The sequence below is a fragment of the Pelodiscus sinensis genome, chromosome 24 (genome assembly GCF_052426305.1).
Source record: "Pelodiscus sinensis isolate ZL-2025 chromosome 24, ASM5242630v1, whole genome shotgun sequence".
Lineage (NCBI taxonomy): Eukaryota > Metazoa > Chordata > Testudines > Trionychidae > Pelodiscus > Pelodiscus sinensis.
In genome coordinates, this window is record NC_143075.1 from 12,962,203 (window position 1) to 12,975,973 (window position 13,771).

General features: G+C 48.0%; 1 protein-coding gene across 3 annotated transcripts in view; it reads left to right on the forward strand.

Annotated features, from left to right (window-relative positions):
* The first annotated feature begins 551 nt into the window (after window positions 1-551).
* Window positions 552-13,771, forward strand: part of SPSB1 (splA/ryanodine receptor domain and SOCS box containing 1) — an 80,339-nt gene continuing 67,119 nt past the window's right edge. For 2 of the 3 annotated variants that reach the window (XM_075906489.2, XM_006127088.5), the window contains exon 1: window positions 552-939. The gene's annotated coding sequence lies outside the window, so the exon portion shown is untranslated. Of the gene's footprint in view, window positions 940-3,275; window positions 4,091-13,771 lie in introns of those variants that run through there. The other variant, XM_006127090.5, reaches the window with a different exon arrangement.

The window sequence follows — 13,771 nt, forward strand, 5'->3', positions numbered from 1 at the left end:
TCTTCCTTATTCTTACGAGCCTCCTACCCTGTGCGGCTGCTTGCCAGAGATTAAAATGCAGCTTCATCCGGTTGGCTGAGCCCTACAGGTAGGTTTTGTGCTTCTACTAGCAGTGCACATTCCCACACGCCTGCCGGCACATACAAAATTATTCTGCACATGGATGTCAGGGATTGAAGGGAACACTGCTTCCTAGGACTCGCTCCTAACCCCCAATTCATAAAAGCATGGCAACGTAGAGCTGGGGGAAGGGCCCATGCATTGAGGCAGGAGCAAGGAAACCCTCCCAGACCACGCCTGGCAGCTGTGGGTGCAACTCGTGCTTCCAAGCCTCCACTGAAGGGGGATTCCCGCCTTGGCCTCCTCCAGCACTGAACGACCCTTCCTCCGAATCAAAGGGTTCCCCCCCGAAACGCCCCCTTCCCAGCTCAGCCGGGGGCTTTTCTCCCGTCTCCCCAGGGCTGCAGAAGCCGAGAGGAGCCGGGCAGCGGTTTCGCTGGTCCCGCCTCCCGCGAGAGGAGGGGCCGGGAGCGGGGAGGTGCCAAGCGGCAGCTGGGAGCTATTTGAGCCATGTGATCCGGCCGGCCGGAGCTCTTAGCGTCTGGCGCCCGGGAGGAGCCCGGCTCCAGCCGTGAGAGTGTCCGGGGGGGAGCCGCGCGCAGCGGCGGCGGGAGTTGCAGGGGGCCAAGGCGGCGGTGGTTGCTTGCAGCCGGATTGGCGTGCACGGGGTGGGGCTGGTTTCCTCCACCTCGCACCCCGCCGGCGCTTGGCATCCCAGCGGGCCTGCCTGGGGAGGAGACGCGCCCCGAAGAAACCTGCCCTCCCCAGCCCGCAACGCGCGCCCCGGAGGCCCGCGGAGCAGGGAGAGAGCCCGCCCTCGGCCGCAGCCATGGTCCACTGCCGCGTCCCGGAGCGGTAGGGAGCAGCCCCGCTTGCATGGTAAGAAGCGGGGCACTGGAGGGGCAGGATGCGCCCGTCCCCACGTGCAAGGGAGGACGGTGCGGGGCTGGCAGAGACTCCCCCGGGCGCCTTTTCCCCGCAGCACCGAGCGGGCACCGGGCTGTTGTGCAGGGCGCTGGCTGGTTGGCGCGGGAAAGGAGCAGGGGGGGCGAGTGGGTTGTGTGCTCCCCCCGGGTGCTGGGGAGGGGCCTGCCCTGTTGCTGGGGGGTGGGGATAGGGTGTATCCGGAGGGGGAAGGTTGAATAACGTGGGCATCCTTCGGCAATCTCAGAAAGCCATTATCCGCCCGGGAAAGGCCTTTGTCCCGGCGCGCAAGGGGTTAATGGAAAGTTGGCGAGGGACCGGTCCTCTCTTCCCACCTTCTGTGGCTTCGGTTTCCTATGTAGCGGCCCACACTCGGGTAGAGACAAGCACAGCGCTTGTATGCCGGCCCCGTTCTCTTCTGCTCTCTTCCCCCCCAAACATCCAGCTTTCCTGGAGCTCCCACCTGATGGAGACTCTCCTGAGAGGCGGAATTCATTCGCCAGCTCCATCCTCTCCTATCGCCGACAGTAAATTCTTTTCTCCACCTCCCCACTCCTCCAACCCGAGCTGGATCTGTTGTGCAAACGCTGGCTGGTGAAAACTGAGTTATGAAGAGGATTTCTCTCTCCTCCCCGCCCTCCAAGTTCAGAACGAAGATATTTTTTCCCCTCCTTCTGGTAATTTGACCTAGTTCATGCACAATTAAAAAATCACCACAAAAATAATAAAACAAATAAAACTCAGATTATTCTCAACTTTATTCCCTTGTTTGTGCCATTTTAAAGGAGCTATTATAGCTGAACTGCTCTGTTGTAGCATCTTCCCCTCAGGGTAACAGTAAATGGTAGGGGCCTTTTCATATGAAAATGAGTTAAGATTATTGGCCACTGCCAATTGTCACGGAGCTGTCAGCTGGGGGCCTGAGCAAGTGCTTTATTTTCTTTATCAGAAAACGAAGTAATTGGCATGCAAGGAAATGTTTAACGGCCAGAGGTCATCTGTTATTGCTGTGTGTGAGAATTTGAAAAGTAAATCTCTGAACATTATCAGTGTTTGAACTAATTAAGGAAATAGGTTTATTTAACTGTATGCATTATAGTGCTGCTCTGAACGGTCTTTGGAATACACCCTGTAAGTCTCATTAACATGGTTATTTTTACTACATGGTCATCTTAGTGGTAGAACATGACTTCAGCCTGGTCCTAAATAGTTGGTGCCTGCTCTTTCCATGACTGGATACTCAAGTTCACAATATAGTCAATTTCTGACACCAGGTGAGTGAGGTAATATTCGACCAATTTCTATTGCTGAAAGTTCAAGACCGTTTTTGAGCTTCCATAGAGCTTTTTGTTGACGTGTGTGTGAAGGATGTTTTGTAGTTTGTTTGGCATGTGTAGCTTCCAAACTGAGCCAGTGGCTAATCAACAACCTCACATGTTATGAGCGGCCCTAAGCTGGGTGTTCATTGTAAAAGATCTTCTGTCCTGTCCTTTTGGGTCAGACTTGGGGCTAGTTGACACTGGGAACTTGCATTGGCATAGTCGTGTGTCTCAGGGATATGAAAAATCCACACCCCTGAGAGACACAATTATACGGATTTCAGTATTTCCATGGACAAGGATGGGTCCACTCGAGAAGTTTGGGAGTGGGAGAGGTTTTCTATGATTGTTTCTAGTGCATTGTCTACACTTGAAAATAGTGTTTCAAGTGTAGACAAGCTCTATTTGAATTTAAATTGCCCCCCTCAACTTTCCTGAGTGGAAATGGATCTTTCCATTTCTGTCAGCAATGCAGGACAGAAACAGTGAGGGGAAGGGTTGATTTTTTTTTTTTAAATTTGTTTATGCCTTATCCATTGTCAGACTGTGACCTACAGGTTCTGTAAGGAAAAAATACTGCTTAACTTGCAGCATTGCTGTAACCCTGTTGGTCCCAGACTATGAAAGACAAAGAGAGAGATACCACCTTTTTGTTGGCTTAACTTCTGCTGCTGACAGTGCAGCCCTGAAGAGCTCTGTGGAACTTGAAAGCTTGTGTCTTTATCTGTAACCAAGATAAGCTGTTCCAGTAAAGGAGACTGCCTCCCCCCCCCCCTTCTCTCTGTAACTTCTAAAGGCCTGGTCCTAGGAGTAGGGTTGTAAAATCCCAATTAATTAGCCCCTCAGGGCTGGAGCAGCCAGGGGGGCTGTTCCAGCACCCATTGGTTAACTAGTCAGCCTTTCACAACCTTTGAGCAGTCCATGTGCAGAATTCCCATTGCCTACAGTTGGTGTGTGTGTGGGGGGGGGGGGAGAATTGGGGTATGTGGCACTAGAGAATGAGATGGTGAATGACAATTGTTGATGGGAGAGGGGAGAGCCAATTCCTATGAAATGCACTGAGAATTAGATGGAGCCATTCCACTAATAATCTCAAATAAGGCTCTTTAAAGAAGGGATTTAAAAATTTATACATTGAAGACTTCCCTTCTCCCCCCATCTGAATGCCAAATACACTGAACTGCTTCATCAGTCTGCTTTGTCTTGTTTGGCTGTTGCAGCTTTATAAAGAACAAAGATGATTGATATATTAAGCTGTAACTTCCTCCTCCTCCTCCTGACCATTCGTATCTGCTTGTTGTATTGCAGAGGCAGTAGGAGTGATAACTGTTTCACAGCAAAGTATTCCCTGGAGGGGGATTTGTACTGGTGCAGTTTGTCAATGACAGGTTTAGTGTGTTGTCTCTGTTTGTTCAGAGGTCACTGAAGTGCATTATAAAAGTGATCGGGAGTTGGTTGGAGCCCATATGTTGGATGTGTCTAAATAGTGGCTTGGTTGTCCAGGAACTAATTTGCTGTAATGGCATATTATTCTTCTGAGGAGTCAGGTGGCTTCCCATGGATTGTGGACACACGCCGGAGTTGGTTTAACATTCAGGCTCCACCCCGCAGTGCTACACTTTAAAATGGGCTGGTCACGAATCAGTAAAGGCATTTGATTTGTCGTGGAGCCAGCTAGTACACCGGAATTCCTACGCCTACAGACTTGCTCATAAACTGCTGTCTGCTGTGGAGCTAACATTGCATATGCTGATATATTTTCAAGTTCGGGACTTGCATTAAATCCTGTAAGTTTATGTATTTTATTTTCATAGTTAAATGGTATTTAGAGGGCACTTTTATTTGTATTAGTGTGCGATTCATAGTTTGTAGGGGGGTAAAATTGTTTAGCATTTTTCCCCCAGAACTGGTCAGGAGGAAATCATGCATTCAACTTAATGTAACTATGACCAGAGGCCTTTAACTTTAAAGAATTGCAGTTTTGTCTCCATTTCTTCTATGTGGACTCTGGTCTAACACTACAGTGTATTGTACATCTTGTCACACTGTTCCACGGGTTTTTAAAAGTGAAATGAAGCATGGCTGAGAATAGTGTCCCTATTGTCTCGTAGCCGGGACACACATGTGGGTTGCTTGTAAATGTACTGAAGATGTAGCTGATGGTTCAGATGCTGTGATGATGTTCATGCCCTATTGTAGCATTTGCAACAAAGATAATAGCAACAGCTACCAGTAGCTGCTGTTTTTGTGGGTGGTGGCAGGCAGAGGAAGGTAATACCTGCCTGTCGGGTTTCATGCGGTAGCCTGATATGGTGAGCAGGTCAAGTGCTGAGTGCTTACCTATGCTTGTCCTGCACCAGCTGCACTTACTTCAATGGCAAGTGGAATTTAATGAGGCTGGAAGCAGATTCTGACAACTTTAAACTAGGGATGTTTAACGGTTACTTGAATAATCAAGTAACCGCATACATTCTTATCGGTTAGTCGATTGTTCTATAATGCCTGGAGTGGGGCTAGCAACCAGTGCGCTCTGACGTCATGAGGAGCCCCTTGCCACTCCTTGTTTCTTCCTTACCACTGTGTCTCTATAGAGGCAGCAGTGCGGGATGCCAGGTGGGAACTGGTCTGCAAGGGGAGCCAGTTTAAAAACCAGCTCCCCTCGCAGACCAGCTGCCTGTTGCCCTGGGCTACTGCCTCTGATACAGAGGTAACAGTGCAGGGTGGCAGCAGCCCGTGGCGGAGGGGTGGGGAGGGTGTGTCTGAGTTCCCGGATCTGGTGCGAGCCGAAACTGAGCCGGGCTTCCTGCCAGCCTAGCTCCTAATACACTTTAAATGCAGAGCTGCAGCAGGGGTAGGTTCCGGACTGGACTGAGCCAGTTTGCTGGCCAGCCTGCTGAAAAATTTACTGGGGGGGAGGGCTTTAGGCCGGGGGGCTGGACTCGACCTCCTGAGGTCTCTTCCAGCCCTGTGATTCTATGAATAGGTATAGTCTATAGCATTAACCTATAAGCTTTTGCTAATTGGTTAATTGACTACACTGTTACATCCCTACTTTAAACTGGGCTATTCCTCTCCCTTTGAAGCAGGGCTCAACTACTCCAATGTGAGAATGGGACAGATGTGGGGATGAGAAGAGCTCCCAGTCCTCAAGGGCTTGTTAGGTAAAGGAAATCTGTGTCCATGGGAGCACATCAGCGAGGCTTTTTCAGTATTGCTGTGCCAGTCCAAAGCCCTGCGGTAGGTGCTGCACCAGTACAGCTTGCACCTGGTGTTTTTAAGATGTAAGTCACAAGAGTGTAATATCTACAGGAGATGTTTGCGCTGGTATTGTCATAGGGCAATAGCACTACTAGAGCTCACTAACACCATGCAGTGCCATGATTAATTTGCAAAATTCCCGGGGCTCGACATCACTTGTGAAATGGGTACCCTGCTCTTCATGTGAACCAACTAATAATGGGAGAGTTATTTAATCTCTCGCACTAATGGCTCCTGTAGATTGCCAGGGCAGGTATAATTAGACGCCAGTTGCATGATGAACTCCTGAAGAGGTTGTGCAATCCAGGGTAATTCTCGTGGGATATAAAAAGTGAATACGTATCTTGAGAACGGAGGCTTCCAAACAGTGGTCTGTGAAGTTCTTGCTGCTGGTCTTCAGAGTTGGCTCATGTCAAGGTGCTGACTCACTTCCAAGCTACTAAATTGTATTAGATAGCAAACTGCTTCCCTGCTTCTTCCATGTAAGCAAAGATCTTATGCTACTGCACATGATTAAGTGAGGGAATGACACACGCTATTGGGTCTGTCCTGGAGACCATATTTTTATTGACATGCAGTCCAAAGTCTGGAGAAGGTTTGAGAGCCTTTGAACACGACTGCAGTCCAACCCAGGGCAAACTCTCACCAGCTGGTTGTCTTTATCAAGCATACTGGCCTATTCCATTAACTCCACGGGAGCCATTGTTCTATTAAACCATCCCTTTGGCTGAAGAGGCATTCTAGTCTTCCAAAGTAAGTAGCTTTTGTGCTGGGGAGACCTGCCTTACCTGAGCTGAATGGGCTTGCTAGATATCTTGACAGATGTGTCGGGGTGGAAAGACATTTTTATGTGTAGAAGAATGTCTCCAGGGCCAAATCATTGTGGGTCATTGAATTAAATGCAACAGAAAACTGTTAAAAAACAGAATTGGAAGTCTTGAAGCTTGGGGTTGGAAGAAACAAAAATCAAATCCACTGCTGAGGCTGTATGAGAACTTCAGTAGTGGGAGGGATATTTAAGACCACAGACGTGTGTAGTTGTCAAAACAGCAGACGGCCTGGTTCCAGTGCACAATTAGGGGATGGATTCTAACAGCCGGGGACCCTGGGCTCACTTTGAAATGTGCCAGTTTGGTGCTATAGACTTATTCCGTTTGCAAATAGATGTACAAACCACATAAATATGGGCACTCAATACTGTAGCTAAAAGCAGAAACCCTTTTTGTAATGATCAGGGAAGGCATACAGCCAGACTTGGTACAGATGTTAGGTTCCATGCTCAGAATACCGAACTGTCGGAGGCACTGGCTTCCGGTGCTTGACTGCATCAGATTTGCGCTCCTGTCCTTCCCTTTCAAGGCCTGCACAAACTCTGCTGTAACTTCCTCCTGCCAATCTTTCCTCTTAGGCTGGGCTTTCGCTGCAGAAAGCATGAGTCTGGCTTTTTATTTATCAACATTGCAAACAGTGTAAAATCCCAGTGGAGACAAGGCCCAAGTAGTTACCTGTATATGGCAAGTTGACATCCGCTCTACTTAATGTCCCTCTTGCTGCCTTCTGTCAAGCTACCATGAGAACCCTGTTTTGCTGTGAAAGGAGTCTCCGGTTTTGTGGCTTGTTTTCAGCTTTGTCTCTTCCTCTGTTTGGAACTTACTGTCCATTTTTGTAGGGACTAAATCACTGTGCACTCTAAAGTCTGTCTGACGCTCACATAGCTGGATGGCTATTTTAATCCCCCCTTTCCAGTATTTTAACTCACTCATTTCAGTGAGGGGGAGGGAATGCATAAGTAGAGCCTTGCATGTTCCTTTTCAAGTGAAACTACACAAGGCATGCTTCAACAAATCTATGCTAGTAAGGCTGAAAGCAAAACTTGAGTTGCTGTTAGAACTTGCTTCGGTGCCTCTCTCCCTTTGTGCACAGTCTGATTTAACTAGGGATGTAAAATCCTGTTTAATATGTTAACCGGTTAAACTATATATTTAACCGGTTAAGCAGCATGCCGTAGGTGGGGGCTGGTTAACAGGTTACCCTGGGAAGTGTGCCAGTAAGGCAGTGCTTAGTGGGTAACCAGTTCCCCCTTTACATGTCTGATCTTAGTGGCTCTAAAAGCCAGGGTAGACTAAAGCAGCGAGTCCTGCGTATCCACATGGTATCCTAGAAGACTGCTGCAGGTAACGTGCAGTAATGCAAGTTAAGGGGAGTTAAACACTGGGAAGCTTTGTTTGTGATACAAGGAAGCAAATGGGAACATACAACTTTGGCCAGTGTGTACCTAATCTAGGGGCTTGGGGTCACGTTCCCCTGACATGGCTCTATTTGTTACTGCACTACATACTTGGCTGCTATTGTTCAAATCTAAATGAAGGGGTAGCGGAAGGTTAGAGCAAGTGACAAGGCCTCTGAGCTTTGTGCTCACTGCTGGGATAAGTGCCTGTGAGGATCTCCCCTCTCCCCTGTCAAATTGGGTTGTCTCGCTTTGTTCCTATATAACTGCATTGTGAACCCTCATTTCTTGGCTGGAAGGAGGCTGTTTTGTGCCATGTGGTCACAGTAGAAATAATTCTCAGCTGAACGAGGATCAGATAGGCTTCCAGATTCTTCTTCGTCTTGCACGGGAGCCTCCAGACAATAAGTGCTGTCCTTGGTACGTGTGTGTGAATAGCTGTGGAGGTGTAGCTGTGTGTAGCGCTGGGAGATGCTGTGCAGTTGCCCCATGTAAACCATGGTAATGAAAACAGGAATTGAGATGACTGCATCCTGCAAGATCTGGATACAGAACTGGGGGTTTGCTAATGTCGAGACTTGTCACCCCCTTGAAGTGTGAGTTCTGAAGTACTGAAACTGCCCACTGGGATTTTTCCCAGGTGTGTTGGGCATGGTGGCAAGGAAAGACTGTCTCTCTATGATTAAAGCATCCTGTCGGACACGAGCTTTTCTTCCACGGGGATGGGATGGGCAGAAGTTAAGCTCTGGTCAGAAGGCCATTTTCCCACACTAAGGGTTTTGATTTAGTGGTGTGATTTTTTTTTTTTTTTTAATTTGACCAAAATAGTTCACTGTGCAACCCCTACTACACACTAGGGATGTGAAAGATTAACTGGTATGCTTGGCCCTTAAAATGGTGATGCTTACCAAGAGTTAATGAGTAAGAGGTGGAGGATGGAGCAGCTGCCTTACATTGATATAGCTTATTCTGGTACAGGAAGGGGGGAGAACTTGATTGGAATAAGTCACCTTTATATGACTCTAAATGTGCCCATATTGGGGTACTGCTTTAACTCTACTGATGTAGTTAAAGCAGTACCAGAGGAGACAAGACCATGGATACTGCTTGGAATAAGTCACCTTTATATGACTATAAATGTGCCCATATTGGGGTACTGCTTTAACACTACCGATGTAGTTAAAGCAGTACCAGAGGAGACAAGACCATGGATGCTGCTGAGTGACACAGGCTTCCTGGAACTCACTTCCTTACTTAATTTTGATGAATAGTCCTTGTGTTCACTGCATACTGTGATTTAAAAACTGACAATTGCTGCTTCTAAGCACCGGGCCACAAAGTAGTGAGAATAAGTCCATTTGCCTTCTACCAAGATCTTAAAAGATTTAGGGAGTTATTTCCAGCAGAGCTGGTCACGTGTGACTTTCAGACAAGGTTACAGCTGCTTGATTACTTAGCAATTATTTATTTATAAGCTAATGGAAAGAGCCATATTCATTGACCAGTTTCAACTTATCCTGATGGATCGATTATTCCCACTTCCCCCTCCACAAAGCTTCCTCAGCCACGGCCTCTTGCATCCTTTTGGTTTAGGTTTTGCCTAGCTCTTCATTTGAAATACTAGTAGGTGAGGGGCACAAGGGTAGAACCACTGAAAAATTTATAGCTTTGTGCGATGCCAAGCCCCAGCAAAGTGTGCTGGGGAAGGAATGTCCTTGGGGGTGCAGGCTGATCACTGAATAGGGATAATAGCATTTTGCAACCGGAGCGCTCTGGAATCTGAAACTGAATGGAGAGAGAGGGTTGAATTTTGTGTTCGTGTGTGCATGTGTAAAAGTGTAAGCAGGGCTTGAGTGGAGCTTGTTTCTATGAGTGACAGTTTCTTTTGGGTTTTTGTTAACATTTGGGGGGGAGGGGTTGTGTGTCTGGCCTCTCTCCTTAATGGATACTGCTGCCTTCAGCAGCTCACTTAGCACTCATCAACTATAAATAGTCTGGTTAGTGGGAGTTTGCCAGGGTCACCGAGCCATTTCCCAGTGATACGTGTGATCCCTTTTCTCTCTCAATATGTGTCTATTGCTCAACCTTAGCACGGAGATGGTCTTAACAGGAATGCTACTCTGGTTTAACTTATTTTTTTTGGAAATTCTTGTGTAGACAGTCTGTTTGGTTTTGGCTAAGTCAGTCAGGAATCTATTGAAGCTGAAATAAGCTATTCTTAAACTAGGGGTTTGTCCCAGTCTAACAGCCAGTTTAATGTCAACTGAGGACAAGGCCTACATTGCAGTGGGATGTTCTGCTGGCAGCTAGCTTGTTCTTGCTGAACGAAGAACCCCCACCAAAATCCAGTGGGTCTGTATATTATCCAGTTTGCAAGGACTCTTAAGTGTTGGGTGACCTGCTCTGTGCTCTCTGCTGAACCTTGGATGTGGGTGAAGAGCATCAACTTGGGCTGCAAGGTCTATCTCTGTTCTGTTTAGAGCAAGCTTAAAATACAAAGTAGTTACCTGTGCACTGTAGCCATTCTGAGAGGAGGGTAAGAGTACATACTCAGGTGGCTGGCCTCAGAAGTAGGAGTGGTTGGGAAGTTATTTTGCAGATGGGAAACAAAGGCTTAAGAGGCTTGCTTGACTTCTCACAGGAAGTTTGTGGCAGAGCTGGGAACTGAACCCAGATCTCACCAGTCCCATGCTTTAACTCCAAAGCCAGTCTTCCTGTCCTACACACCCCCTCCCACAAAAGGGTAGATAGGCTGCTGTTCAGAGTACTATACTGACTCATGACATGCACATTCTTTCCCACCAGCTCTTACTTAGTCACAGTAATGCTGCTTGTTGATTCCTCAGCTGGAAGACTATAGTAGCAATTTGCTCTTCCAAACACTTCATCATTTTGCTTGAGTCCAGTCAGCTTTAAGCCTGCATTCCCTAGTTTGAGCTTGTCCAATAATCTCCAATAGATGGAGCTGCCTAAATGGCTAAACCTCAAACATAGCTTTCAACTATGGATGCAAAATCCCAGGTAATCGTTTAACCGGTTAACTGATAAAGCAGGATCTGGGCTGAGGACTGCTCCATCCGGCTGGAGCAGCTTCCATCCCTAACCTCACACTGAGACTGTGGCTACCGCTGGCTCCCAGAGAAGCCCCTGTCTGCAGCGGACCCAGGCTCCCTGCAAGATAGTCTGCTCCAGACCCCCAATCAGTCCCTGCCTGTTGGGCATCCAGGATGACTGCAGACAGAGGCTGCTCAGGATGCTGGACCAACCCCTCCATGCAGCAGGCCGACCTGTTAACCGAAACTGGCAAGTATACCCTGAATGGGTCATGCTTATTGGTTAACCTTTCACATCCCTACTTTCAACTAAGCTAAGTTCAGAATTTCTGCCTGTGGGCACCAGTGTTGCTAGTCTGGAAAAATCCTGAGAGATTCACTTGGCAATTTCCATCAATATCATAAACAAACCTTATACTCAATTCAGTAAGTGTCTTGGGGAACACAGTGTATTGAAAAGGCAAATGTCTGTAGTATTGTAGGGTTGAAGTTGTAATGAGCTTCAAAGGACTCTGACACAGTGAACTAGACTGAGCAAAGTGGGATACCTAGGAAAGGGCTTGGGAGGAGGGGAAAGTAACTTATCTCAGGCCATGTCCTTCGGCAGCTGCTCCCTGAGGAGAAATCCACCATCTGCTGATCACCTGCTAAATGAGGACAAGATCAAGGCTAGCCAAGGGGGTTATGTACTTAGGTTTCAGAAGGGCTTGGTTTTTGAAGGACTGTTCACCTCCTGGAGCCCTTCCCAGAGTGTATGAGGGGTGATCTCTACAAAGCTTACAGGTACGATTTTATTGTTAATGTCTTGTGTAAGGCTTATAAAGAATGAATAATAATGCTTCGAAAGGGCTGTGTAGTAACTATGGATAATTACTCTGTTTATAGCTGCTGAGGAAGGAAGGCCAAGCAGGCCTGCTGCACAGCCAGTACTGCTGCTGTGGGAGTCAATGTAGGCAGGGAACTGAGCAGTGTGGGAACAGGCCAGTCAAGAGGGGAGTGAGATGAGAGGTGACAGCTGGGGAGCCTTGCGCCTACAGCAGGTTCCAGTGCTGGACAATAGAGGGGGAAAAGTTGCTCTGAGCTGTGCCACTGCATGTTTGCCTGCGCTCCTTCAGGCCCCTTGTGCTGGCTGACCTGGTGGTTCTGGAAGTAGTGCCACCCTCAGTAGCTGAAGAGACTCTGTTATTTCACAGCTGAACTACTGAGGCAAGAGAGCTCCAGCGCAGTGTTTCTCAACCTTTGTTTTATAAAGTACCCCCTTTAAAAAAAAAAAAAAAAAAAAAAAAAAAGGAAGTACCCTCCAATACTTAGTTTTCAGACACAATTCTTTTTTACCATTGCAACATGTTTGTTTAAACAACTTAATTGTAGCCGGGCGGGTGATGAAATTTTTGGGTGTAAAAAGTACAAAAATAATAAAGCACTGTAAAAACTTAAAACTAAAATTCAGTTTTCTCCAAATTTAAGGTGTTGATGTAACCCCCAGACTTCTCTCGAGTACCCCTAAGAGTACTTGTACCACTGGTTAAGAAACATTGCTCTAGGGTGTCTAGAATAATGACTAGGGTCCAAAGAATGCAGCCTTGCACTACACGTGGCTTTGCATCTGGTATGTAAAGGAGGAAACATACCCACAGAATTACTTAATTTTTTTCAGTGTTATGTATGTATGACTGGGAACCAGGATGTCTGATTGCTTTTCCTGGGAACGTTCCTGCCACAGTGTGTGACCGTGGGAATGTCCCTTCCGTGGTGTGACACCGTGGGAAAGACTTGAATCCTTGTGCCTTGGTTTCCCCATTTTCCACATGTCTAGTGCAGTGGTTGCACAGGACGGGTTGTGACGAATAGTGTTTGTAAACTACTTTGATCCTTGACTGGGAAGGTAAAGCAGAAGCATTTAAAAATTAGCTTGCATGTGTGCATATCCTATATAAATACCTTCACAACTATCCTGCGAGGTAGGCAAATACTTCTGATAATCATAGAACACTAGAACTGGAAGGGACCTCGAGAGGTCAAGTCCAGTCCCCTGCCCTCAGCAAGCACTATCTAGACCAGAGGTTGGCAACTTTTCTGAAGTGGCATGCCAAGATTTAACCCTCTTGCCCTGGGCTGTGCCGCTCACCCGGGAGGGGCACTCTCCACTGTGTACCCTGCTTGGTGTCCTGCTCTGGGTTCTGCTCTGGCTTTTCCTGTGGGGAGGGGAGGAGCAGCAGCATGTGCGTGCTTCCCTGGAAGCTGGATGTGACACGGGGGTGGGTAGGGAAATGGGTGAGGTGGGGATGAACGGATGGGTGACCTTAGGGTGTCCAGCCCTGATGGGGGTAGGGTTCATGGTGCCCTTGCCTTCCTGCTAGGAATCCAGGTGCCTAGAAGCCAACATGGCTTTAGGGGAAGGGACCCCCCCCATGCATTTTCCTCTTCCCTCAGCTGCCCCTGCTGCTGCCCAGCCCTGGAGTCACAGCCCAGATAGCACTCACCCTCACTTGTGCCCCATGGCCGCCTCACTCCAGCCTGTCATTCCCCCATTCCCCGTGTCAGCTAGCTGCCCTAGGAGCAGCCCTGGCCTCCAGAGCATCCCCGCATCACCACGTGGCCCAGCTGGCCATGGGGCAGCCACTGGCCATGCAGCCCTGCCAGCTGGGCTGCATGGCTGCTGTGGAGCAGAAACTGGGGCTCTGGTGAGGCTGCTCTAGCTATGGCACATGGGGCAGCTGCCAGCCACCCAGCCAGGCCACTTGCCACTCAAAATTGACTTGTGTGCCACTTACAGCATGTGTGCCATACACTGCCAATCCTGGTCTAGGCCATACCTGTTAGATGTCTCAATTGCTCTTAAATATCTCCAATGATGGAGATTCCACAACCTCCCCAGGCAACTTAGTCTGGTTTTTAGCCATTTTGACAGGTTCCAGTTTTTCCTAATG